Source organism: Oryctolagus cuniculus, chromosome 1, assembly GCF_964237555.1.
Source record: "Oryctolagus cuniculus chromosome 1, mOryCun1.1, whole genome shotgun sequence".
NCBI classification, from domain to species: Eukaryota; Metazoa; Chordata; class Mammalia; order Lagomorpha; family Leporidae; genus Oryctolagus; species Oryctolagus cuniculus.
In genome coordinates, this window is record NC_091432.1 from 187,385,216 (window position 1) to 187,411,912 (window position 26,697).

At 35.6% G+C, this 26,697-nt stretch overlaps 1 long non-coding RNA gene across 15 annotated transcripts in view; it reads left to right on the plus strand.

The window, feature by feature from the left end:
* The window catches only part of LOC103346257 (uncharacterized), a 1,098,305-nt gene that overhangs the window by 286,337 nt on the left and 785,271 nt on the right, over nucleotides 1–26,697 (plus strand). For 6 of the 15 annotated variants that reach the window (XR_007923860.2, XR_007923861.2, XR_011380320.1 and 3 more), the window contains 2 exons: nucleotides 102–214; nucleotides 958–2,801. The exons of 8 other annotated variants lie outside the window; for them this stretch is intronic. This is a non-coding gene — a long non-coding RNA (uncharacterized lncRNA). Of the gene's footprint in view, nucleotides 1–101; nucleotides 215–957; nucleotides 2,802–26,697 lie in introns of those variants that run through there. One more of the 15 variants, XR_007923875.2, reaches the window with a different exon arrangement.

Here is a 26,697-nt window from a genome sequence, read left to right on the forward strand (position 1 = left end):
TCTTCAAAGTTCCTGGCCCTTAGTAGGTACTTAATGAAGTTAGTTTCTGTTCTCTTCTTCCTTTACCATGATTTTCTGAAGTTAATCAATCTCTTTTATAGGAAACCTCCAATATCTGGGTGTTGAAGTCTGATTATTCTGAGATGCATACATTGTCTCGTCCAACCCACAAGGAAGCCATGTTAGATCAAATGAAATAGAGAAATGGATTAAGGTATCACATAGCCAAAATATTTCATAATAGTGTTTTATTCAAAGAGAAAATCTTTTAATAAATTCATGACATAGTAGCCTCAACTGCTATTCTGTCTCTCATGACCTTTCATTTCTGTTTAATTATTAACACTGATATCATGCAACCTGAATAGTCAGCACATTTGCTGATAAAGGGGGCATTTTTATACAATAATTCTCTTGCATTTCACTTCATAGCTAAGATTTATTAACCAGGGCTTGTAGGGAGGAGTTCTCATATGAAGACTTCAATGCTTTTATAAGGACATCTTGTACTACAGTTATAAAAAAAAAAAAAAAAACCGTACCATAGTACCATAAATAATGTTGCAAGAGGCAATATAACTGAGCTGGCTCTAAAATAAGCTGAGTTCAGAGTCTCTAAGACTTAATGTGTATGTCACTCCACCACATGGAACATACTGGGGATTATCTGTTTTTGTTTCACTGTCTTTATACATCAATTCAATCAGTTTCTCAGGAAGTTAAATATATTACCTTTTGGTAGAAGATGTAAAGAAGTGCACCTCTGGTCTTTTATTTGCTTTGATAACATATGATTATTACTTTAATAAGGGGTTGCTGGAAATGATAACATGGATGTCTTGTTGATATCCCGAAATTAGGAAATTAAAATCAAATACATATTAGTTTGAAACTCAACTTGTCACTCAGTAATTGGGGATTTGGGTGATAAAACTGTTTCCTCATCTCCAAAATTAGGTCAATGATAATCTCAGCATGGTGTTCTGCAAAGATAAACCGAGACAATAGGTGTACACTTCTCAGCAATATTTCTCGCACCAAGTAGATGCTTATTGAATGGAGGCCATAGTAAAAATCGAAAGTGAGTACAAAGTGACAAAAACAAAGTGTCAGTCATGTCAATGATGATTCCATTTCCAAAGTCAAGGAATGTAGCACAAATTCTGTGGGACCAAATTCTTATTTCCAAATGGATGGCATTTCAACTCTCAATGTTGTTTGTTAAACAGACAATAAAAGGGAAAACAAATTTAGACTTTCTAAAGAAAAAAGAGTTTTTTTTTTTTTTCCAGTGAAATAGAATTTGACAAAAGGTTTTGGTTATTATATATAAGGTCATTTCTGAGAAATGGCAGGAAGATTTATGGAACCTAAGTAGTAATTTTTCAGCATAGTAATTACAAACATTACATTACAAACACAAATAAGAGAAGTCATTACCAAAATGGAAAAGGATGTTACTTTTCACGTCCAGGTATGTTTTCAGGAGAACAAGCTGGTCTGAATGGTCCCATGAGCATCTGTGATTATATGGATATGCTGTGACTACTTGACTTACAGTAAGCCTGCCAGTGTGACTAGTTGGAGTGGAGAGTGCTTCAGTGGAAAGGTAGGGGTAAAATTGCAGTTTTCAAGGCAGAATGTTTTTATGCTACCATACATTTCTCACCATCAAATATTGGTGAAGTTGGTCTTTGGGCAAACAGCCCATCTTTCTATGCTAATAGTCTGAACTGCAAGCCTGTAAAATTATTATGTATATGCCTTAGAAGAGGAGCCAAAGGCATTGCATGAAGATAAAATGGCTTCTGTTGTCAAAAGTTTGGAAATTCTGAATATTAATTTCCCTACTATCACAATATACACTAGCAAATTAAAAGCTCTGAGAAGTCCTGCATTATAAAAGAGCTAATTAAGAAATAAATTTGATATTCCCTAATTTTATATAATATGAACTTTTTAATCAAAGAATTGTTATAAGCACCCTATTGAACTAGGGACACAGAAAACACTGAAAAATCTTGAACGAGCAATCAGGAAAAAATAGAATTATATATATGGTAATATGAAACAATGAAATGTTTGGGAAGATAGTCACAGTTTTATATTTTCTACAGTGTACTTATTATAGTCATGCTGTTATTTTAGTGTCATTTATGAAGGATACATTGTGATCTGCTGGTTTTTGCTTATGGCTAGCTAAAATAATTTTCTTGTAGTATAGCATTAAACAAAAGCCAGTTACTTCATAGTTTTGTCTTGAGAATTAAGGCACCAGGGATAGATTTTGTTGTCTGACAAAATCCTTTTCAAATTTTATTCTGCAGTTTTCAAGTCTTGATGTAGCTATCTTCTTAACTAAAACTATTTTCTTAATTTGAGCAATTCACGGGTTGAAGAAAACTTGTAAGCACTGTTAGTACTTGTCAGGAGTAAATGGGACTCTAGAGAATTCTTTGAAATGGGAAACATTTGAACAGAATATCATCTTGCTTTCAGCTGTTTGTATAGATGCAATTTCTGCAATTCTATACCTCATAGCTCTAATTTCTCTTCATCTGTGTCTCAGGCTTTCCATCAATAATCCTTCTACTGAAACACACTTGACAGGAGAGGTAGAGTAGACGCCCTTGCAATATCTTCTGAATGTCACTCAGCAGTGATTTGTAATCGTGTTTATACATTTTAGGAAGAAAAATGTGCAACTAAATAGAAGATTCAATCCATATGGTTCCAAATTGGACAAGGGTGCTGTTAGCAGCATTTTATAAAATTATTTTTGATTAGAGAGTGAAGATTTTTGTAAGACATAAAAAAAACCCTCTGGTTTTGGATTCCTATTGTGGATCTATAAAATAAAACTTTTGTAAAATATATAATAATATATAAATTAATTGGTTGTCTTCTGGATCCAGTGACATCTACCCTATGCACTGTGATTTTTAATATATCTTCCTAACATAGAAACTCCACAATAAAGTTGTTATCCTGTCTTATATAGATATTGGAACAGAGATTCTAGTCTTGTGTATGTGTTAAATAAGAAACTGGATTTTTTCTGCTTCTCTCCTGAAGTTCAGGGATATCTGGACTTCGCCCTACGATTAATTTTTAAAGTAAACTAAGTACAATAAAAATATTCTTTCTGTAGGTTACTGATTCCAGTGCATTTCTTAAAAAGCTGACTTTATGCTCATATCCTATAAGACTATTTGTATGGTAAAATAAAGTCCATTTGTTAAATCTCCATAATTGAATTCGGTTTGGTTTTTAAGAGTTCCATTGTGTTGCAATTTGAAACATTTCTGATGACAGTATTGAGAGTTCTGGTAATTGATTTCACAAAGCAGTGAACAAGCATGCAAATGTGTTGGTAATACAAGAGTTATTAAGCCTACCTAATAATTGAAATTACTTCTAAAACTTTGGTTATGTTCTGATTTTTAAGATTTTCAGGTGGTCTGTAATGGATCAAATGTTTCATTTGTAGTATAACGAAATGTTTACAGAAAGAACTTTTTCATTAAAATATTTTTAGAAAAAAATATTCTTTCTGTGTAATAAATAATATTAAATAAATTTGTATTGATTTCCTTCTTTCTGTTTACTTGGTAAAAGCTCTTTAAAAACTATTCTGATTATTCTTGAAAAAAATGTAAAATTCAGTACATTAAGAACATACAATTGGGGCTGGCACTATGTTGTAGCAGGTAAAGCTGCCATCTGCATTGCTGGCATCCCATATGGGTGCTGGTTAGAGTCCCAGCTGCTCCACTTTCAATCTGGCTCTTTGCTGTGGCCTGGGAAAGCAGTACAAGATGGCCCAAGTCATTGGACCCCTGAACCCACGTTGGGAGGCCTGGAAAAGGCTCTACATTTCTGGCTTTGGATCAGCCTGGCTCCAGCTGTTATAGTCATTTGGGGAGTGAACCAGTGGATGGAAGACCTCTCTCTACCTTTCTCTCTCTGCCTCTGCCTTTGCAACTCTGCCTTTCAAGTAAATAAACCTTAAGAAATTAAAAAAAAAAAACATGTATTTTTCTCTTTATTTAGGATCCCTTTAATCATACTATGATTTCATGATTTTTGGTCTATTTTAGAAATTTATAGGAAAATTATATTTCCTGGACTGTTTTCCCATCAACTCCTATATATTTATGTGTCTTGTATGTGTGTAGTTACACAGTGAAAGAACAGTATGTGTTAAGCATTGTTTGAGAGAAGACATGATACATTTATAATAAATAGTCTAAAAGTAAGGATTAGATGAACTGAAACATGTTGTAGACTATCACTCTATTTTCTCTGTAGCAATTTATACTGTTTGAGGAATTCTGTGAGCTCATAATTTCATAATTGTAGTACATAAGCATTATACAATTTCACATGAAAGGTCTAAACTTAAAAATTGAAAGATACACTTTAAAAGAAGTAAATGTGATGAAGCCTATATGCCCACCTGAAACAAACTAATAAATAACTTGCAGATATTTTTTTCTTTTAAAAAATATACTGACAGATTATAGCTATACATAATTTGTGGGCTAAAAAGTCATGCTGGGCTGGCGCCATGGCTCAATAGGCTAATCCTCTACCTGTGGCGCCGGCACACCAGGTTCTAGTCCCGGGGGCACCGGATTCTGTCCCGGTTGCTCCTCTTCCAGTCTAGCTCTCTGCTGTGGCCCAGGAGAGGCAGTGGAGGATGGCCCAAGTGCTTGGGCCCTGCACCCGCATGGGAGACCAGGAGAAGCACCTGGTGCAGTGCGCCAGCCACAGTGTGCTGGCCTCAGAGACCATTGGAGGGTGAACCAACAGTAAAGGAAGACCTTTCTCCCTGTCTCTCTCTCTCTCACTGTACACTCTGCCTGTCAAAAAAAAAAAAAAAAAAAGTCATGCTATGATTTTTGAATACAATGAAGAATGACCAAATCAAGCCAACCAAGCCATCTATCTCTTCAAACATTTAACATCTTCCATGACAGGAACATTCCAAATACTCCTAGTAGCAATAAAATATAAGTATTCAACTGCTAGTTATATTCAGTTAGATAAGAGGAATAAGTTTGAGTTGTTTTCTGAGACCTATAATGTAGTGAATATAGTTGATAGTTGAGTACTGTACATTTTTTCTCCTTTCATTCAACTCTTTAGGGATCAGAGAATTTCATCCTGTTCTAGAAGAATCCACTACTGGAGTGTGAACAGCTACTCTGCTTTCTGTGTCAGTTTAGCTTTGGTCTACCCCAAAGAATGTGTCAAGTGTCAGTCGGGGCAGGACTCTTGTGGCCTGGGACAGGACAGAGCAACCTACCTCTCCCAGGTCATCAAACCGTCTCCAGCTGGCAAGGAACTTCTGAAGTTACCAACTAGCTTGCTAGTGATGCAATTTAGTGAGCTGGGGTGAGATGCTTTATTAATGCTCCCTCTCCCTTGATCCACCAAGTTGTCAGAAGTTGGACTGCTTACTCTCACATTTTTTTCTGTTGTTAATATGCAGTAAAAATAATTAATTCTCATAGAGATGGTCCAATAAATTGTATATTGGCTAGTTCTCCAAATGTAGAGATGAAAATTAGATTCATTGGGAATAAAATAATATTTAGCTTTCTAGTGGAAAGGTGTGAAAAAACTTTACAAAATTCTCTTATCATTGAGGCTTCATAAGAGACTGTGGAGTTAAAATAATAAGAAGGAGAAATATGAGTTTTTATTGATATTACTATTTTTTTAACCTAACAAGTGATGATAAAAATTATGTGAATGCATGCATTTGCCCTGGGTTATGATTGTATTATATTAACCCCAGCCAACAATATCCTTTCTAGCACTGGCTTACTTAAAATTCTGCCTCTGGTATAACTACATATCTAAAATTGACTCAGCTCATTTCTTTCTTGCTGGGGTCACTTGACTGGTTTCTCCCAGCTACTGAACTTATGTGTTCTATTTTATCCAATATTGCATTCTCACATTTTTGTCACTTTAGAGTTTCTCTCATAATAGTTTTGTTAGTAGGATTTTACTTTTTTTTTTTTTTTTTTACTTGATGTTAATGGCAATGTCTTGATTTGAGGGGGCATTACCTAGGCATTTGAAAGTAATGTTAGGCTCAGAAAGAATGGGTTATATTCTCCATAAACTTTGTCAGTATTGTAGAAATGCCTGATGGTGCAATCTGGGTGTGACCTTTGGAGAAACAGTGCTCTTAATAATGTCTGAGTGAGGCTGGTGCCGTGGCATAGCTGGTAAAACCGCCGCCTGCAGTGTCAGCATCCCATATGGGCACCGGTTCAAGTCCAAGCTGCTTCATTTCCCATCCAACTCTCACCTATGGCCTGGGAAAGCAGTAGAAGATGGCCCAAGTCTTTGGGCCTCTGCACCCACGTGGGAGACTTGGAGGTAGCTCCTGGCTCCTGGCTTTGGATCAGCTCAGGTCTGGTCATTGTGGCCAGTTGGGGAATAAACCAGCAGATAGAAGACCTCTCTCTCTCTCTCTGCCTCTCCTTCTCTGTGTAACTCCAACTTTCAAATAAATAAATAAATCTTAAAAAAAAGTCTGAGAAAGATGTTTTCAAAATTTTACCATTAAAACACATAAGCATTAAAAATAAATGTATGGGGCATTAAATATTTGAGTATTTTTGTTCAGTGCTGTGTGGCTATATGTATCATTGGTTCAATTGCATTTCTTTTTACTAGAATGCATGAGGTCATTTAGTGCCAGAGTTCTGGCCATGGAGTCTATTTTCTACAAAAATGGGAAGGCTCACTTTCAGCTCCTGGGGACTAAAACTACTGACAATGGATATTAAAGTCTTGTAGGATTATTGTGTATTAGGTAGACAGAAATGAAAAAGATTCAGAGAGAAGAGGTGTAAGTCATTATGTGAATTTTTTTAGAAGTATGAATGCTGGCTGATTTTTATTCTAGTTATGAACAGAGCTTTGAAAATAAAAACTAATCCTATTCAAAATTTCATTACAGTAGGGGCTTTGGAATGGATTCCCTAAATAAAATATTTTTTGTGTTAATATAAAAATGACCAATTTATAATTCGTAAATTATGAAAATAGAGTTCAACTTGAATGAATTCATGAATGAATTCAATATTGTATTAGATATAGGTTTCTTTTGTTTTTCTTCACATAATCATATGTAGGACATTTCATTGTGGTTAGGAATCAACTACAAGATTATATGAATGATGAAGCTTCTACAATAAGTTGATCAAATGAATATATTTAAGGAAAATTCAAGTGCACTTAAATATTTAGTTTACTGAGACATTAGGATATTGAAATATTCCCTGTACATGACTTGAACACTTTAATTAGTTTTGCAGGTTTCCTATTTTGGGTAGAGGGCAATAAGTGCCAAATTCCTTTGATTTCTGTAGACTGGTGACATTTGTTTTAATTCTAGGTTTTTACAGATAAAGAAGGACCTTAACTGGAGGCATAGAGATAATACGAGTTTTTGTTAATTGTAAATCAATTTAGATAAATACATTCTGAGAAATTTCTGCAAGCATAAATGTGTTAGGAAAGATTTAATTTAGGACAAAGTGAATTTTTAGATTAACAAAAACATGTGGAATGGAAAATAATGATTACTTGAACTGATGATATATGTTCCATGGTAATGGTTTGTTGTAATCTGAAGAAAAAGATGAAGGAATTACTACAGAATGTGAATGCATGGTATTTTCTCTAAACTCATAGGACATGCTGGACAGCAGAACATGTAAGGAGAATGAACTTGGAAGAATAGTGCCATGATAAAGTGATGACGGACCATGGGTAAAGAGAAAAATGCATGCATGCACACAAACGCACACACACACACACAAATGATTTGTAGTCAGTCGACTAAGAAAAATTGTTTCTTAGGGAAAGTTAACACAGTGGAGAGGCGGGAATTGGACTCTTATGTACTTTCAACTATGTTTTAGGGTCTTAGTTTGTTCTTTCGCTTAATCCCTCAGCGTACTACAGATAAAGTACATATATTATAGATAAGATAGGATCCAAGCATAGTAATTTGCCTCAGTTAACATAGAGGATAGGATAGGGATGATTAATCCAGGTTTATATATCTCTAAGCTCATATTTATTCAAGTTATGTTAAAATTAGCCATGTTACTGATAAATTATTTCTACCTTTTTGCTAGACTTGAATTATTTTTGTATTTATCTTGTAAGAATTATGCTTTCATTTCTGTATGAATTTACTATAATTTCAGTGACTTTATTGCTAACACTAGTGGTTTAAATAGTAACAGGACTGCCTGTATAAACTTTTACCTCCAGATTCTTCATGTTTGAACCCTTTCTTTGTGTCACTCTGTGTCTCTAGTTTCTTCTTTTTTACTTCACAATTAATGTTGTATAATTGACAAATAAAATTTTATATTTGGGGCATGCACTTGGCACCATGGATATGTTTTCTTGCATGTGTTGTCCATAAATCACATTGGAGTACCTGAATTTGGGCCCTGATTCCATTTCCAATCCAGTTTCCTGCTAATGCACAATATGGTGGACAGGAAGTGATGACTCAAGTTGTTGGGTCTTAGCCACCCATGTGGGATCCTGGATTGAATTATAGACTCCTGCCTTTGGCCTGGCTCAGTTGCAGCTATTGCAGGCATCTGGAGAATGGACCAATGAATGGCAGATCCCTCTTTCTTTCTCTTTCAAATAACTAAGGAAATACTATATGTTTATGAGATACAATATAATTTTTGATATACTTTATGAAGTGATTATCATAATTATAATAATTAACATACCTATTATAACACAGAAAGCATTTTTTATGTGTGGTCAGAACTTTTTTTTTTTTAACTTTTATTTAATGAATATAAATTTCCAAAGTACAGCTTATGGATTACAATGGCTTCCCCCCATAACATCCCTCCCACCCGCAACCCTCCCCTTTCCCATTCCCTCTCCCCTTCCATTCACATGAGGATTCATTTTCAGTTCTCTTTATATACAGAAGATCTACTCTCATCAAATTTTAGGTAAGCAGTATGGTAATATTAGTGGCAGTCACCATGCAATATATTATATATATACACAACTCTGCATAACCAAAACCTTGTAGCCTTTGACCAACATTTCCCCCTCCACACTCCACCTCCCCCTTCCTGGAATACTCCATTTAACCTTGCTTTTTTGAGTTTGACATGTTTAGATTCCACACATAGGTGAAATAATGAAATATATATTTATATTTCACTGGTATTTCTGGTATATTTCTGGTATTTTGAAAAATACCAGAATTATGTAACTTTTGATTCAGCATATAAGAACAAATGTCAACTCTCAATACTAACAGCAAAGAAAAAGCTGAACAAACTGAAAAATTCCTATACCTTAAATAATAAAAAAATATATATATTTATATATAGCATTTTCTTTGTCAGTTGGCCCATGGATGGATACTTAGGTGGATTCTGTCGCTCCCCCTCTTCATGGAGGAACGACATTAAACCCTACCTACATTTCCTATCCGAGTCACGGCACCATTATGTCGCTCCCCCTCTTCGTGGAGGAACGACACAGGACCCTGCGCTGTTCTTTTGTCTGCTCGGCCCTTCCCGGGTTTCCTGCTGGTTCTTCCCGGGTTGGCTACTGTCCCTTCCACCTCCGTGGAAGGGCGGTTCCCCCTGCCACTTTCCCCACTTCCGCGGGGGAGCGGCACACCGCTGGCCAGCTCTCTCGGGGGCTGCACAGGTGTTCCTTCAGATAGATGTTCCTCGTGCATGTTGTCTCTCTCCTCCTTTATAGTCCTCTTCCACCAATCCCAACTCTGCTACCCACACACCGAGTACGCTGCTCTCCTCCAATCAGGAGCAGGATCAGCTCCTGCAGATCATCACTCAGGTTGGCGAGAGGCAGCTGCATAGAAGTTGTTACTCCCTTCTCAGCGCCATATTGTGGGAGAGCAGATGCATAGAATAAGTCTTAATTCCAGTAACAGTCTAGTCCGAGTTGCTCCCCACAGATTCCATATTTTGGCTATTGTTCAATAATAACCTTGGCTATTCTCGGCTATGTGGCAATAAACAAAACAGCGTAGATACCTCTTTGAGACACTGATAACTTTATTAAAAATAAGCAAAATATCTGCATAGGTATTTTTCTCAAGAAGATACAAATGTCCAACAGGTATATGAAAAAGGTCAATGTCATTAATCATAAGGAAAATGCAAGTCAAAAACAGAATGAGATACTTTGTCACACCTGTCAAATGGCTATTATCAAAAAGCCAAAATGTAGCAATGTTGGTGAGGATATGGAGAAAAGGGAACACTGGTGGTGGGAATGTAAATTGGTATATCCAATGATTACTCAAATGATTAAAAATAGATCTACCAATCTGTTTCTGAATGCATATCCAAAGGAAGTGAGTCCTTTCTTTTGATTCTTGGTAGGATGGAATATGTCCATATAAAGATATTCGGATAATGTATTTTCACTCTTGTATGTTTAATATTATCTCTCTGGTATTTCAGGCATGGAAAGCCAAGACACTCTGGCAAAAAAAAAAAAAAAAAAAAAAAAAAAAAAAAAAAAAACCAACCTAAATGAAAGATCTCTGTGAGTGAGATCCCAGTGGAAAGAACAGGTCTTCAAAGAAGGACGTACCTTTCTCTGAAGGGAGGAGAGAACCTCCACTTTGACTATGACCTTGTCTAAACAAGATAAGAGTCGGTGAACTCAAGGGGCTTCCATAGCCTTGGAAACTCATGACTGGAGCATGGGGAGATTACTGAGGCCATAAACAAGAGTGTCAATTTGTAAAGTCAACAACAGGAGTCACTGTGCACTTACTCCTCATGTAGGATCTCTGTCCTTAGCGTGCTGTACATTGAGACTTAATGCTATAACGAGTACTCAAACAATATATTTCACTTTGTGTTTCTATGGGGGTGCAAACTGTTGAAAGCTTTACTTAATGTATACTAAACTGATCTTCTGTTAAAAAAAAAAAGAAGAAATTATCAATTCCCAACTTGACTCTCACTGGGATTAAACATGACAATAGTTCTGATCTGATTTCATCATCATTTAAAAAATCATCTATTATTTTTCACTTTATGTTTCTGTGTGGGAGCAAACTGTTGAAATCTTTACTTAATGTATGCTAAACTGATCTTCTGTAGATAAAGAGAATCGAAAATGAATCTTGATGTGAATGGAAGGGGAGAGGGAGTGGGAGAGGGGAGGGTTGCGGGTGGGAGGGACGTTATGGGGGGGAAGCCATTGTAATCCATAAGCTGTACTTTGGAAATTTATATTCATTAAATAAAAGTTAAAAAAAATAGTATCTCTCTGTTATCTTTTCCAAAGATTGGCAGCCTGCTGAGAAGAGACTCCATGAGTAAATATCTTCCTCACAATCATCCCATTTGTGTCATTATCACATTTTCTTCTTGTCTTTAATGTTGTCTAGAAACCAAAAGTTTCTGATTCTATCCCTTAAATATAATCTTCCAATTTTCTTTTTTAATTTGACTGGATATTTATGTAACTTCTTTTCTTGTACTCTTTAATTAGAAACTGATGGTAGATGTTTGAGTTTTCTCTCAATTTTTGTTTCCTGAAATGTGCAGTTGTCAGCTTGCAGACTCTGCTTTTTATTTATTTTACTTAAAAAATTTAACATTGCATTTCAGAATGGTTTTAAATTTACAAAACAAAAATTGTAAGCTAGTAATAAAAAGAGCTTACCTGCACCTTTCACCTCACGTCCCTTATTAACATTTTTTACTATCTTTTTCACAATTAATGAACTACCCCCAGATTCCAAAAACTTTCATTTCTTCCATCCCTTCCAGCCCCAAGTAATCAACATCCTGTGTCAGATTGATTTTTTTTTTTTAAATTTTAGCTCCCTTATATAAAGGAGAACATGTGGTATTTATTTTTTGTATCTGTGTTATTTTATTCACTATGGTATACTTCAGTTCCATCCATTTTGCTGCAAGTGATGAGTTCCTTCTTTTTTTATAATTGAATAATATTCCATTGTGTATACATAGCACATTTTCTTTATCTACTCACCTAATGATGGACACTTCGGTTGATTCCATATTTTGGCCATTGTGAACCATGCTGCTATAAATGTGGTAGATATGTCATTTTGATAAAATGAGTTCACGTTTTGCGGTATATATGCAGTAGTGGGATTCCTGGATCATATGGCAAATCTATTTCTAATTTTTAAAGAGGTTCCTGGAGGTTCCAAGATGGCTGAATAGGGAAAAGATGTACTGCTTAACATGTTGGGAAACTAGTAGAAAAAAAGTGGAGGAAGTTCATTCCCAGGGAAAAGTTGGAGAGAAGTTTGCAGTGGAAATTCTACAGGAGGAAGGGAGATGAGGTGGAGCAGTGTGGAAGGTTCTGATGTGCAGCAATGAACACTGACACCACACATGAGCCCCGTAGCCAGGAACTGGAGGACACACCAGCTTTGGAGAACAGGTGAGAACAGACTGTGGCAGCCATGCCACCGATGATATTGCTGGAGGGCGAGCCTTTGAGACCGCACTGTCTTTGAGTCTGGCCTGGAGCCATAAAGGGGGGCAGAGAATACTAATTCAGTGGAAGAAAAGCATGTTTCTTTCTCCCAATCCCCCAACAAGTGCACCTGGCAATTGGTAGGGAGAAGGCACCATTTTTATCTAAGTAGAGTTTGCAGGAGTTCTTGTCTTGCGAGTGATCAGGAGATTTTACCAGAGGGAAAAATCTGCATTCCCCATTGATTTCGATTATGGCTGGGAGGATTGAGCGGAAGCTGGGCACCCATGAAGGACTGTGAGGTGCCCCCATCCTCTCAACGTTATTACAGGCTTTGAGGCTCAAGCTGACAAGGTGGAACACCCATAGACAGTGGGCTTTCGGAACATCTCTGCTTTCTCTATGGGTGGGGCAGGATAGCAGGATGAAGCATCTCAGAACTGTGGAAGCCCTGCGTTCTGTGACTGTGGGACTCCTGTGACTCCATGATACAGAATGGGGTGTGATTAGGTCTCTGGGTAATAACTTCTCTCTGCTTGGAGTGCATCATTGCTGAGGGTTCTGTGTTCACATTGAGAACTACACAGATCCTTTGTGCAGTTCATGCAGCATCACACCCACAATGGCTAACCCTGGGAATTTCTCACCTTGGAATAGAGTAGGGGAGGGTGTGATTCCACACTCTGGATACTTGTCCCACCCTGGAGCATTGACCAGAGCTCCCTGGCCACACCCAGCTTAAGCCTCTGGGTATTCACTGAAAGAGCAGACACCCCAGTAAACCACAGAGGCATAGTTCAAAGATTATCCAGCAGAGGAGAAAACCAACAAGTATTTTCACAAAGGCCAAAAAGTAATCATAGAAATTCAAGAAATAAGAATTAGGAAGACCATGTGGATCCTAAAGAAAAAGCACAGCAACACTTCAATATCAGAATGTGAAGACAAAGAGATTGATGAAATGCCTGTAAAAGAATTCAAAAGAATGATCTTAGGATTACTCAGAAGCAATGGTAAGCAAATTCATGAATTAAAGAACTCCATATATGACATGGAGGAAAAATTTCCTATGAGATTGAGATTTTGAAGAGAAATCAAGCTGAAATATTAGAAATGAAAAATTCAATATTTCAAATGAAAAATACAGTGGAAAGCCTTGACAATAGAATTGGTGAGGTATAAATAAGAAGAATCATCAGGATTTACTACAAAGAGATATGTGCCAATAAATTGGAACATCTAGAAGAAATGGTTAGATTCCTGGACACATACAGTTTACCAAAATTGAGTCATGAAAGCATAGAAAATCCACAGATCAATAACCAAGACAGAGATTGAACCAGTAATAAAGACCATCACAACAAAGAAACCCCAGATGGCTTCACTGCTAAATTCCACCAGACTTTTCATGATGAACCAATTCCAATTCTTCTCAAGCTATTCAAAACAATTGAAAGGAAGGGATTCCTCCCAAACTCCTTCTGTGAGGCCAGCATGACCCTAATTCCAAAACCAAAAAGGTACAACAAAGAAAGCTATAGACCAGCATCGTTGATGAACATGCATACAAAAATACCTAACAAAATATCAGCTAATCAAATCCAACAACACATGAAAAAGATCATTCACCTAGGAAAGTGGGATTTATCCCTGGTATACTGGCTTGGTTCAACATACACAAATCAATAATTGTGGTATGTCACATTAACCAATCTAAACATTAAAAGAAAAACATGATTATCTCAAATGCAGAGAAAGCATTTTATAAAATGTCCATACTGTTTTTCACAATGGCTATCCTAGTTAACATTCCCAACAGCAGTATATAAGAATTCCCCTTTTTCCATATATAAGCCAGCATTATTTTTATTCTGTCATTTTGATAATGGCCATTCTGACAAGGGTGAGATAATATCTGATTGGGTCTTTGATTAACATTTCCCTGACAGCTAGTGATATTGTGCATTTTCCATAAATCTGTTGGACATTTTTATTTCTTCTTTTGAGAACTTCTGTCACCCATATCTTAACTCTAATTTTTGTTTTTGGGGGTTTTGAGTTGCTGGTATGTTCTGGATATTAATCTTTGCTCAAATAAGTATCTTGCATATATTTTCTTCAGTTTTGTTGGATGTTTCTTCACATTTATTTCTTTTGCTGTGCAGCAGTTTCTGAATTTGATATAATCCCACATCAATGTCTTGGAGTGTTTTCCCTGACTTCAGAAAATCAAAGAGCAAAATGCCTTGAGCATTCCAAAAAACTGTTGCTACAGTCTGATCTTAGTTGGTCTGGTTTTGCTTTGACTAGACCTCTTCTATCTCTTGGTAGTCATTGCTTTAATTGTGCTTTGTTTTCAGTATGATAATGACCAAGCCATGTGTCGTCTTCTGTTAGAATTCTTCAAAGACATGCTTTAAGACTTTAATTCCATTTGTTTAAAATTTTCATTGAAAGTTCTGCTCTTTTCTGGACATAATTTTGATATGATCTGTCCCTAATTGAGTAGAAGGTTTGCTCCACTTAAATTTCCAGGGAGAATTGTGTAAACTTAACTAATTGGATGTTAATGATGTTAGCTATTATTTATGTTAACTATTGGTCCTCTTCAATTGAAATCTGAACTAAATTGAGGCTGGCACTGTGGCATAGTGGGCTAGTCCTCCGCCTGTGGCACCAGAATCTCATATAGGCCCTCGTTCTAGTCCTGGCTGCTCCTCTTCTGATCCAGCTCTCTCCTATGGCCTGGGAAAGCAGAAGTTGGCCCAAGTGCTTGGATCTCTGCACCCATATGGGAAACCTGGAAGAGGCTCTTGGCTCCTGGCTCCTGGCTTTGTATCAGTCCAGCTCTGGCCATGGAAGCCATTTGGGGAGTAAACTAGTAGATGGAAGACCTTTCTCTCTGTCTCTTCCTCTCTCTGTAACACTCTTTCTTTTTTGACAGGCATAATTAGACAGTGAGAGAGAAAGAAAGGTCTTCCTTCTGTTGGTTCACCCCCAAATGGCCGCAATGGCTGGTGTGCTGTGCTGATCTGAAGCCAGAAGCCAGGTACTTCCTCCTGCTCTCCCATGCGGGTGCAGGGCTCAAGGACTTGGGCCATCCTCCACTGCCCTCCCGGGCCAAGCAGAGAGCTAGAGTGGAAGAAGAGCAACTGGGACAGAACCGGCGCCCCAACCAGGACTAGAACCCAGGGTGCTGGTGCTGCAGGTGGAGGATTAGCCTAGTGAGCCATGGCACTGGCCTTGTATCACTCTTAAGTAAATAAAATCTTAAAAAAATAAAATATGAACAAGAGCAATATTTTTCCTTGTGAATTCATTTCAATGAGATGCCACAAGTTTCCTCTTCAACATTGTCTCATTACTCCTTAACATGAATTTTTGTTTTGTAAGATGAAGATTTCTTTGGAGAAATTATCCCACAAAATAGTTTGTAAATTATCAATGTTTTTACCATTGTTCCACCTAACTTTTGCTATCAATTTGATACTTATTCTTGTTCCAATTTTAGCAGACTTTGTGTTCTGACAGGGGCCGTTTTCAAATTGATATTCATCTTATCCTTTTTAAGTCTCAAGCCCCTGTTTAGTCACATTTAAAGAAGCTTTTCCATGTTTATTTTGCTGCAGAAAGTTTCTGAAATATATTCATAAATTTTCACAATATACACTTTCAATAAAGTTTTAAGACTCATTTGTATGCCTTTGTTAGCTTAGGCCTTTTTCAAGTTATCTACTATCTAATTATTGATACCAACTTATAGTTTTATTATCTCTGTGTGAGTTTTCTACTTCCTTGGCATTCTCCAGCCCTGCTTAAACCCCAGTAATCCAAAATATTTAGTGTTTTGATGCTATACCAAAGTTACTATTAGTTTTCTTTAGTCTTCTTCATTCTTTTTTCATTTTCCTCTGCTGTATATTTTCAAATTTCCTGTATTTGAAGTCAATGATTCTTGCTTTTGTTTTATGTATTCAGTTGTTCATGCTCTCTATCACATTTTTCATTTTCTTTAGCATCCTTTTCAGCTCTAGATTTTTAATTTTCAAAATAGTAATTTCAATATCTAAAGATTTGAATAGTTTTTTTGTGCTTTCTTGAAATTAGAGTTTCCTTACAGATAGTATTTGAAATTATTTGTGTTTGTTCATATCAATGTCTATATAATTGATTTTTGGCAACTTATTGTGTCCATTAAATGAGATCCTTGTTCTCTGGAAGTTCTTTATGCTTTTTGGCATACAGTAACATCTATATATTGAAGTATTAGTTATTTATGTCTATTTCATAATGTGAGGTTATTTATTTATTTTTGCCTGCTTTTTCACAAATTTTAAGCATGTTGGTTAATTTCTCTGACCTGGGGGATTAGTGCCACTATGTGAGCACTAGATGGCACCCTAAGTCCACATTTGCCAGAAGTCCACAGTTGGTGTGTTGTCACCGTTTCAGCACTAGAGAGCACCCCACACTCAAATTTCAAAATTGTTAAGGTGTGTTTTACAGCTTAGACTGGAAATATATTTTAAAAAGGGTCTCCCCTCCCTCCAATTGTTTGGATGGAGCTGGAGTGGACCCAGGTATATTGACACCAGCCATGGTCAGGTGCTACTGGATTCTGCCTGACAGTGGTCCTTATGATAGAAGAGCACTGCACTACTAAGTCTTCACTTATGCCTATGTCCTTTTTCATTCTCAATCAGATAATGGTTGTTTCTGTGTGCTGTTTGGGATTGGTGGAGGATGGGGTGGGCAGTGCTGTCGTCACCAATGCTACAATGCTGGGTCACAGTTGAAGCTGAGACAAGTGCAATACAGGGATAGGACCAAGATTCATGGTGCTTTGGGCTTCCTGTTGCTGTGGTGAACTCATGGCCTGAGACTTCTACAGTCCAGTTAGAGCTAATGCTGGCCTGAATACACGTCCATTGCACAGGAGTTGTGGTTTTCTGTCACTTGGATCAATCCAAAGTCTCTGTTTGCAGATTTCAAGCCAGGAGACAGGGGTTTTGGAGTCTGCCCAGTGTTGGATTTTTCCCTAGTGCACAATGAGTTCCAAGACTAGGTCCTATGCTTAGTTGTCCTATCCCTTCACATGGGATGGAGTCTTGCTCTAGTTCTACAACCTGGGGATGGGGGAAATGTGGTAGAGGCAGCCCTCTTGCAGCCAAACACAGGTACAGATGATCAGTCCAGGGGATTGGCCTGTTGGAAGTGGCTGAGGGCTATTTCTCATACTGGGTTTCATTGTGGTTGGTCTGGTAGTGAATTCTAAATCTAAAACCTTTCCCCAAGCAGGAGGGATTTTCTCTCTAGGTTGTACTATTTGCAGTTAGGGGAGGGGAGATGTGGGGTCACTCTTTCCTTCCTGTCTTGTTTCTCATTCTTATATTAAAGTCAAGTACTGTGATACCTCCCCTTGTTTTCTTAGCTCTTAGGAAGGAAATTTCATGCATAAATAGCTGTTCAAATTGGTTTTGTGTGGGAAGACAATCACTGGAGAGTGTTACTTTGTCACCATCTTGCTCTGTCCTGTGCCTTATGTTTTCATTCTCTTTACAGTATCTTTTTTAGAATGGATTTTTTTTTATTAGCGGAGTCTGTATTACCAGTATTTTCCCATGGGTCATGTCTCTAGTGTTGCAGCTAAAAATTCAGTGCCAAATTGAGTTTTTAAAAATGTGTCATCCTCATTTTTCTTCTGTTATGTGCTAGGAGTTTCAAACTTTTGCATTTTACTTTTAGGTGTATGATTCATTTTGAGTTAACTTTTGTGAAGGGTATATAAGGTTTATGTCCAGATTAATTTTATTACATGTGGATGTCTAGGTATTCCAATATCATTTGTTGAAAATATATTATTTTCTTTATTGTATTGACTTTACTTTCTTTGTCTAATATCATTTGACTATGTTTATGTAAGCCTATTTCTGGAACCTGTATTCTGACTGTTGATCAATTTGATGATTCATTTGCCAATACCACTCTATCTTGATTATTATAGCTTTATATATTTCTTGGGTTGAGATACTGTCAGTCTTTCTATTTTGGTCTTCTCATTAAATATTGTGTTAGTATTTCTGGTCTTTTTTCCTTCATAGAAACTTTGAATCAGTTTGTCAATATCTATGATATATATTATTGGAGTTGTGATTGGAATTTCATTTAATCTATAGATGAAATTGGGAATAATTAACATGTTTCTACACATGTATGTGGAATATTTATTTAGTTCTTACTTGATTTCTTTCATTATGATTGTCGTAACACCCTGATACATATTTATCAAATTTTCCTAAATACTTCATTTCTTAGTTATTTCTTCTTTTAATATGTACACTTTCTATTTCCTTTTCCTGTCTTATCACATTAGAATGGATTTCTAATACATTGTTGAAAGCAATGGAAATAGAAATAGAAATTCTTGCTATGTTCCTGATCTTAGTAGGAAGACTTCTAGTTTCTTACCATTAAGTGTGATGTTAGTGTTTGATGTAGGTGGAGGTGCCAAGTGTGTTTACTGCATCTATTAATTTGATCATGTGATGTTTCTTTTTTAAATATGTGATAGATTAGGTGGATCAACTATAGTTACTGTACTGTACAATAGAACATTAGAAGTTTTTCCTCTCTTCCAGTTGCACCCATGTGCCCATGTAGTTCAGTGCACTTCAAAATGTCTCTTGAGATATCTTCTCTTATTCTTGTGTTATGTTCTTAGAAGGATATTATTTAATCTCTGGATATTTGGGAATTTTCTAGCTGTTTTTCTATTTTTGACTTCTAGGTTAATTCTTTTGTGATCTAAGAGTGAACATTATATGATTTGAATTCTCTTAAGAAGTGAAATATCTCTACAATAAAAATTATAAAACATTGATGAAGTAAATCATAATGGACACAAAAATGGAAAACTATTCATTACTCTTGGATCTGAAGAATCAATATCATTAAAATGTGCAATGCTAAGGGAACAGATTTAATATAATTCATAGATACAAAAAATTCCATAATATGTAAAGCAATCAACAGATTCATTGCAATCTCTATCAGAATACTAATGAGATTCTTTTACAGAGCTAGAAAAGACAATTTAAAAATTCATATGAAATCACAAAAGACCCAGAGTAGCAAAAGTGATCAAGCTGGAAGCATCACAATACCTGACTTCAACAAATGGGAATTATATCAAACTCAGAAGCTTCTGCACAGCAGAGGAAAGAGTCAATAGAGTGAAGAGACACCCAATGGAATGGGAAAAATTATTTGCAAACTACCTATATGACAAAGGGTTAATATCTCAGATATATCATCAATTTAAAAAACTCAACAACCATGGTTGCTGGTTTGATCCTGGATGTTCCACTTTTGATCCAGCTCCCTGCTAATGCACCTGGGGAAGCAGCAGAAGATGGCCCACGTGCTTTGGCCCCTGCATCCATTTTGGAGACCTTGAAGAAGCTCCTGGCTCCTGGCTTCCATCTGGCACAACCCTGGCCATTATAGCCATTTGGGGAGAGAACCACAGGATGGAAGACTTTTCTCTTTCTGCCTATGCATCTCCCTCTCTGTAACTCCACTTTTCAGATGAATAAATAAATCTTTAAAAAAAAAAAAACAACAACCAAAAAATAGCCAATCCAGTTAAGAAATGGCAAAGGACCTCAACAGACAGTTCTCAAAAGAAGAGGTACAAATGGCCAACAAGTATATGAAAAAAGGCTCAATGTCACTAGCTGTCAGGGAAATGCAAGTCAAAATACAATGACATATTACTTCACCTCTGTCAGAATGGTTAAAATCCAAAATACAGAAAGTAACAAATGCTTCTGAGGATTTGTATAGAGGGGAATCCTTATACTCTGTTGTTAGGAATGTAAATTAATGCAGTCACTTTGGAAAACAGTGTGGAGATTTCTTAAAAAATTAGAAATAGACTTCTCATAGGATCCAGTAATCCCACTTCTGGGTATGTACCCAAAAGACATGAACATGTTCTATCAAGAGGTACCTACACTGCCATGTTTTAGCAGCACTGTTCCCAATGCCAAAATATAGAATCAACCAAAGTGTCTATCATCAAGTATATGAATAAAGAATATGTGATACACACACACACACATACATACACAGACACACATTGTAGTACTATTCAGCTATAAAAAAGAATGAAACCCTACCATTTGCATAAAAAGGTGCAATTGGAGAGCATCATATTGAGTAAAACTGGACACAGAAAGACAAGTATTGTTCTTCTTTGTATGTGGGAGCTAAAATTAGAAAAGAAAGAAATGCTTGTATGTCTCAATATTGCTACAAATTTAGTTTTTCAAACTTGTTTTGTATCTTTGTCAAACTAATGGTTAAGAATTATCTACTATATAGTATAGTATGTGACCTGTGATTATTTTGTAATTTGCTGTATATGAATGTAATTGAATCTTTTCATTTGATTATATATATAGCTCTTGCCTATATTCTCACTGAATTGGGTCTTTTTATTTGTTGAACTCTTTATTTAGTGGAGTATTAAGCCTTTGATTATAATATAAATTAAAAATGTTATCTCTAAAATTATTTAAAAAAGAAAGAGAAAGAGAAGATGGAAGTGAGTGAGGGAGAAAAGGAAGTATTTTTAGAATTGTATTTATGAACTCCATTAAATCTGTTCTCTTTGTATTAGTATCACATTAACATGAGAATTGATGAGAACTGTGTTGTAGTAATTATCATGCATGTTCTGTAACCCTGTTAATCTAATGTGTTAATAAATTCCTTAAAAATAATAGTAAAAATTCCATTAATTTTGTTAAGATGTATTTTATGAGACATAACATGGTCTACCTTGGTGAATGGTCCATGTGAGCTTGAAAATAATATATTTTGCTTTTTTTGGATAACTTAGTTTGTAGATGTCCATTTTTTTTCAGTTGATTTATGATGCTGCTGAATTTGGCTATGTCTTCACTAATTTTCTTCCTTCTAGATCTCCCGAGCTTGCTGATAAGAGGAGGTTTTGAAGTTCAAATATTCAAGGTTTTTTCACAAAGTTAATGAAAAATGGAATTAAAAGATAAATGTATATTGATACAAAAATTCTGAAATCCATGGCTATGAAGAATCTTCCAAAAATTCATGAAAAATGCATATTATGAAAAAAACTCTTAATGGATTCCAAATTTTTATGGCAAAATATACTTATCTTTTAAACCCCCTTTCCATGAGTTTTTGATGATACCTCATATGTAAAATTTTCCCAGATTTATATGACTCTAGCAGGAGATAATATTGCTCTGAATCACAGACTAAAGGTAAAGAAATAAAAAAAAAAAATGGTTTGTGATGATTGGATGAAAGTAGCAGCCTAAAATTTAATGGCAATAAATATAAATCCTGGTTTTCAGTAAGAACTAGCATGGCAACATTTTACATGAAAAATCAAGTAAATTTTATCAGCTTACATAATTATTATTTAACTATAAGAGCGAAAAGAGTGAACCTGTTCATAAATATAATTAATACATGTTACTTTTTAAATCAATGTATTATGAATTCAGTTATCTTAGAGAAGAGTTGAAGCTCATTCATCTCTACATTTATGTTTTCAAATACATTATTAGGCACCTACTAGGGGCAAGGTAGAGTCTTTCACTCATTGGCTGTAAAGTTATAATAGAAAGACTATATTAAACAAAACTGCTTTCCAGATGGGGTTACTATCATTTACTCAAAATAAATCTAATATTAGACTAATAAGCTTTGAGTCTATGAACAGGTATGGTAATGTTGTAAATAGGTAGATTGCTGTTGTGTTTTAGAGGAGGGAGTGATTACTTCCAACCATGTGAGTCAAAGAATGCTCCATTAAAGAAGCACGATTTTACCAATCTAAACATTGGATATGAGGGATGGAAGTCAGGGTATTTATAAGAAGAATGGTAAATTGAGAAAAGAATTTTTTTTTTTTTTTGAGTTAGGAAGATGTCCTGGTTCTTGGTTTTACAAACTGGCTGAGAGTCATTATTTAGCTCAGATTTTTGAAATCCCCATCATCTAATTCTATCACATTGTATTATTTTTCACTCCAAAAATCAATGAGAATCTTAAAAGGAAACGCTCCATAAACTCAAAGTAAATAGAGTGTTAAGAAACCATGTAAAAGCCCTAAGTGTCCAAGTTCGATCCAGTGATTACCTTACATTATGTTTAGAAAGGCTAAAAACATCACTGTCCCTTCATTGTAGATTAGAAGGACATGTCTTCTGTGGTTAAAAATGGCAAAATAGTTATCTTAGTCTTGGAGTGAGATCAAGGTAATTAAAAAATTCATAAAGCTATCAAATTCTTATAGTGAGAACCTCTCTGTTTTCTTTATGTTTCTTGTACTACTAAAAGATGATCATATATTTTCTTGGGGACCAGAGAAATAGTTATTTTCTGCCCTATTAATCAGGCATGGTTATATGTAATAGTGCCATAATAAATATGTTAAAGGAGGTTCTACTACTACTACTTTCCTTTTTATAAAGATATTTTAATTTCAAACAGTTTTTTTTCCATTTACATTACTATAACATCTTTTTTCCTAATCTAAGTTTATTTATTTAATATGAGTGAGAACAGATACTTGATTTTGTTTATGTAATCTTCCTGTCCTCAATGTGACATGCCAACTGTACGCAGACATACCTTACACAAGAGTCATAGCGAAATCAAACCATTCTAAAATCTAGTGCCTAATATTTGTGTTCCTTTATAAATTTGGATTTGGGATGGCTTAGCAATGCATTTTCTATGACTTAAACAGGGAGGAGGAAGAACATAGAGGGTAAAGCTCAGTGCTGTCCATGCATGAAATTGGCTTTAGTAATTGGCTTTGGTTGTGCTAAGTGCTAAACTACAGAGCTTCACTAAACGTGAGGCTGGGATGAGAAGGGTATGCAGTAATTAGTCAGTCACTTTGACTTTTTTGATACAGCTTAGCATTTATTACTGTTTCTCTCATTGCTCTGACCTAAATCAATGACCTTTAAATTGGAAGATATTTCATTGTGCCTATTATAAGCCCTACCGTTAACACCCTATTGTACATTTAAAAAAATAAATAAATAAAATAAGTGATTCAAAGTATGAAAGACACCTTCTCATCCATGGAAGAGAGATTGTTTTTAACTTCACTTTAACATTGAGAAGCAGTCATGATGATAAAAATGTGCTTCATTTAATGTAAGAAGTGCAAACTGGACCATTTATGATCAAGGTGAGTTATTTATTCATCTCTTACATGTTTTGTTAGATGTAATTTGTTAAGTAATAGGAAAAACTAAAAGACTCTTTGAGAATAAAAAACGTTTTTTCCAACATTTGTATCAATGATCATTTGCTCTTATTTTGCCACAGAGCATACATGTTTGGCACAGTTGATTTTTAGAAACCAGTCATTACAGATGACTTTTAGTATATGCTTATTTAAAATCATTCTAATAGGATATGTCATCTGGAGTGTACTAAAATTATCTCTTATTGTTGTAGAATTTCATGATCTCTTTATATTTTCTTGTTATTAATCCTTTATCACTTGCATTGTTTGCAAATAATTTATCCTATTCTGTCAGTTGCTTCTTCACTTTCCTGTTTCTTTTGCCATAAAGAAGATTCTTCATTTGATGTAATCTCATTTGTTAATTTTGGCTTTTATTGCCTATGCCTCTTGGGTCTTTCCAAGGACTCTTTGCCTGTGCCAGTGTCTTGCTGAGTTTCCCCATTGTTCTCTAATAATTTGATGGTATCATGTTGTAGATTTAGGTCTTTAATCCATTTTGATAGGATTTTTGTGTAAGGTTTAAGGTAGGGGTCTTGCTTCATACTTCTGCAAGTAGTCCAGTTTTCCCAGCACCATTTGTTGAAGAGACTGTCCTTGCTCCAGGGATTGGTTTTAGCTTCTTGGTTAAATATAAGTTGGTTGTAGATGCTTGGATTGATTTCTGGCATTTCTATTCTGTTCCATTGGTCTATCCATCTGTCTTTGTACCAGTACCAGGCTGTTTTGAATATAACTGCCTTGTAGTATGTCTTGAAATCTGGTATTGTGATGCCTCTGGCTTTGTTTTTCTTGTATAAGATTGCTTTAGCTATTTAAGATCTCCTGTTTCCATATGAATTTCAGCATCATTTTTTTTCTAGATCTAAGAAGAATATCTTTGGTATTTTGATTGGCACTGCATTGAATTTGTAAATTGCTTTTGGAAGAATGGGCATTTTGATGATATTCATTCTTCTAATCCATGAACAGGAAATATTTTTCCATTTTTGTATCTTTTATTTCTTAATGTTATGTAATTCTCATCCTCATCATAGAGATCTTTGACATCCTTCATTAAATTTATTCCAAGGTATTTGATTTTTTGTAACTATTGTGAATGGGATTGATCTTAGAAGTTCTTTTATCATGTAATATCTTTTTTAATATTTTAACTTTCAGTCTGCATGCATCTTTGTTTGTGAAATGTGTTTCTTATATGCAGCAAATAGATGGACTTTTTTTTTTTATTCCATTCAGCCAGTCATGTCTTTTAATTGGACGGTTGAGACCATTTACGTTCAAGGTGACTATTAATAATTAATAACTTTGTCCTGCCATTTTTCCATAAATATTCCTATTGTTTACTTTGGATTTCCTTTGTACTTTTACTGGGAGATTTGCTTCCTTTACCTTCTTTTGTAGTAATAACCATGTTTTTGTGTTTCTATGTATAGCACATCCTTAAGCATCTTCTGTAGGCCTGGATGGGTGGTGACAAATTCTTTCAATTTCTGTTTGTCATGGAAGGTCTTTATTTCAACTTCATTCATAAATGAGAGCTTTGCAGGGTATAGTATTTTGGGTTGAGATTTTTTTTTCTCTTAAATCATAGAATATATTTTGCCATTCTCTACTCGCCTTAAGGTTTCTGATGAGAAATCTGCTGTGAGTCTAATTGGAGATTCTTTGAAAGTAATATGGCGTTTCTCTCATGCACATTTTAGAATCTTTTCTTTATGTATCACTGTGGAGAGTTTGATTACAATGTGTCATGGTAAAGATCTTTCCTGGTTATATCTATTAGGAATTCCATGTGCTTTCTCTTCTTGGATGTACCTTTCTTTCTCCAAATTGGGGAAATTTTCTGTTATTATTTCAATAAAAAGGTCTTCTAATCCCTTTTCTCTTACCATGCCTTCAGGAACTCCTAGGACCTGTGTGTTGGGTTGTTTGATAGTATCCTGTAGGCTCCCAATAGTGTTTTTTATTTTTCTAATTTCTTCTTTTTGTGTTTTGTCTGACTTTATAATTTCCTGTGTTTTGTCTTTTAAGTCAGATATTCTTTCTTCTCCTTCACCGATTCTGTTAAAGCTTTCCACTGTATTTTTTTTTGTTCTATTGTATTCTTCATTATATTTTTATTTCTCTTTGAGATCTCAATTTCATGGGAGAAATTTTCTTTCATGTCATGTATAGATTTCATTAGTTTGTGCATTTGCTTCTGATTACTTCTAAATAATCCTATGAACAATTTTTTAAATTCCATTTGTGGCATTTCTTCAATCTCATCATCTTCTCAATCTAGTATTGAGGTGTTCCTTTAGGGGTGACATGTTGTCTGCCTTATTCTTGTTTCCTGAATTGGTGCATTTGTTATTCAGCATTGGTGGAGATACTTGTTGATTTCTTTGTTTTTTTTTCCCCTGTGATAGCTTTTCTTCAAACTATGTCTCAGTGAATTAGTAGAGTGTCTGCTTTCAGGGAATATCTAGAGGCATGTGGTAGGTGTGGTCATGCAACGTTGTTCAGTGGTCCAGGGTGGAGGAAGTGTCTGAGGTGACACATCCAGGTTTGGCATGGTAAATGTTCTTTTTTTTAATCAGAAGGAAGGTTTCTTCTTGGCTGTTGGTGTAGACTCAGCTGAGCTCCTCTCCTCAAAGGAGACCACTGCCTGGGCACTAGCCACAGTGAGTATATTATTCATCTGCTCTGCCACAAGGACCACACAAAGGATCTATGCAGTCCTCAGTGTAAGCTCAGATTCCCCAGCAATGTCCCTCACCAGGTAATCATGAATCCCTGATCATGTGGAGCCTCCCACAGTGACTGCCAAATGTCCCCTCCAAACCCTGAGTCCTCCCACA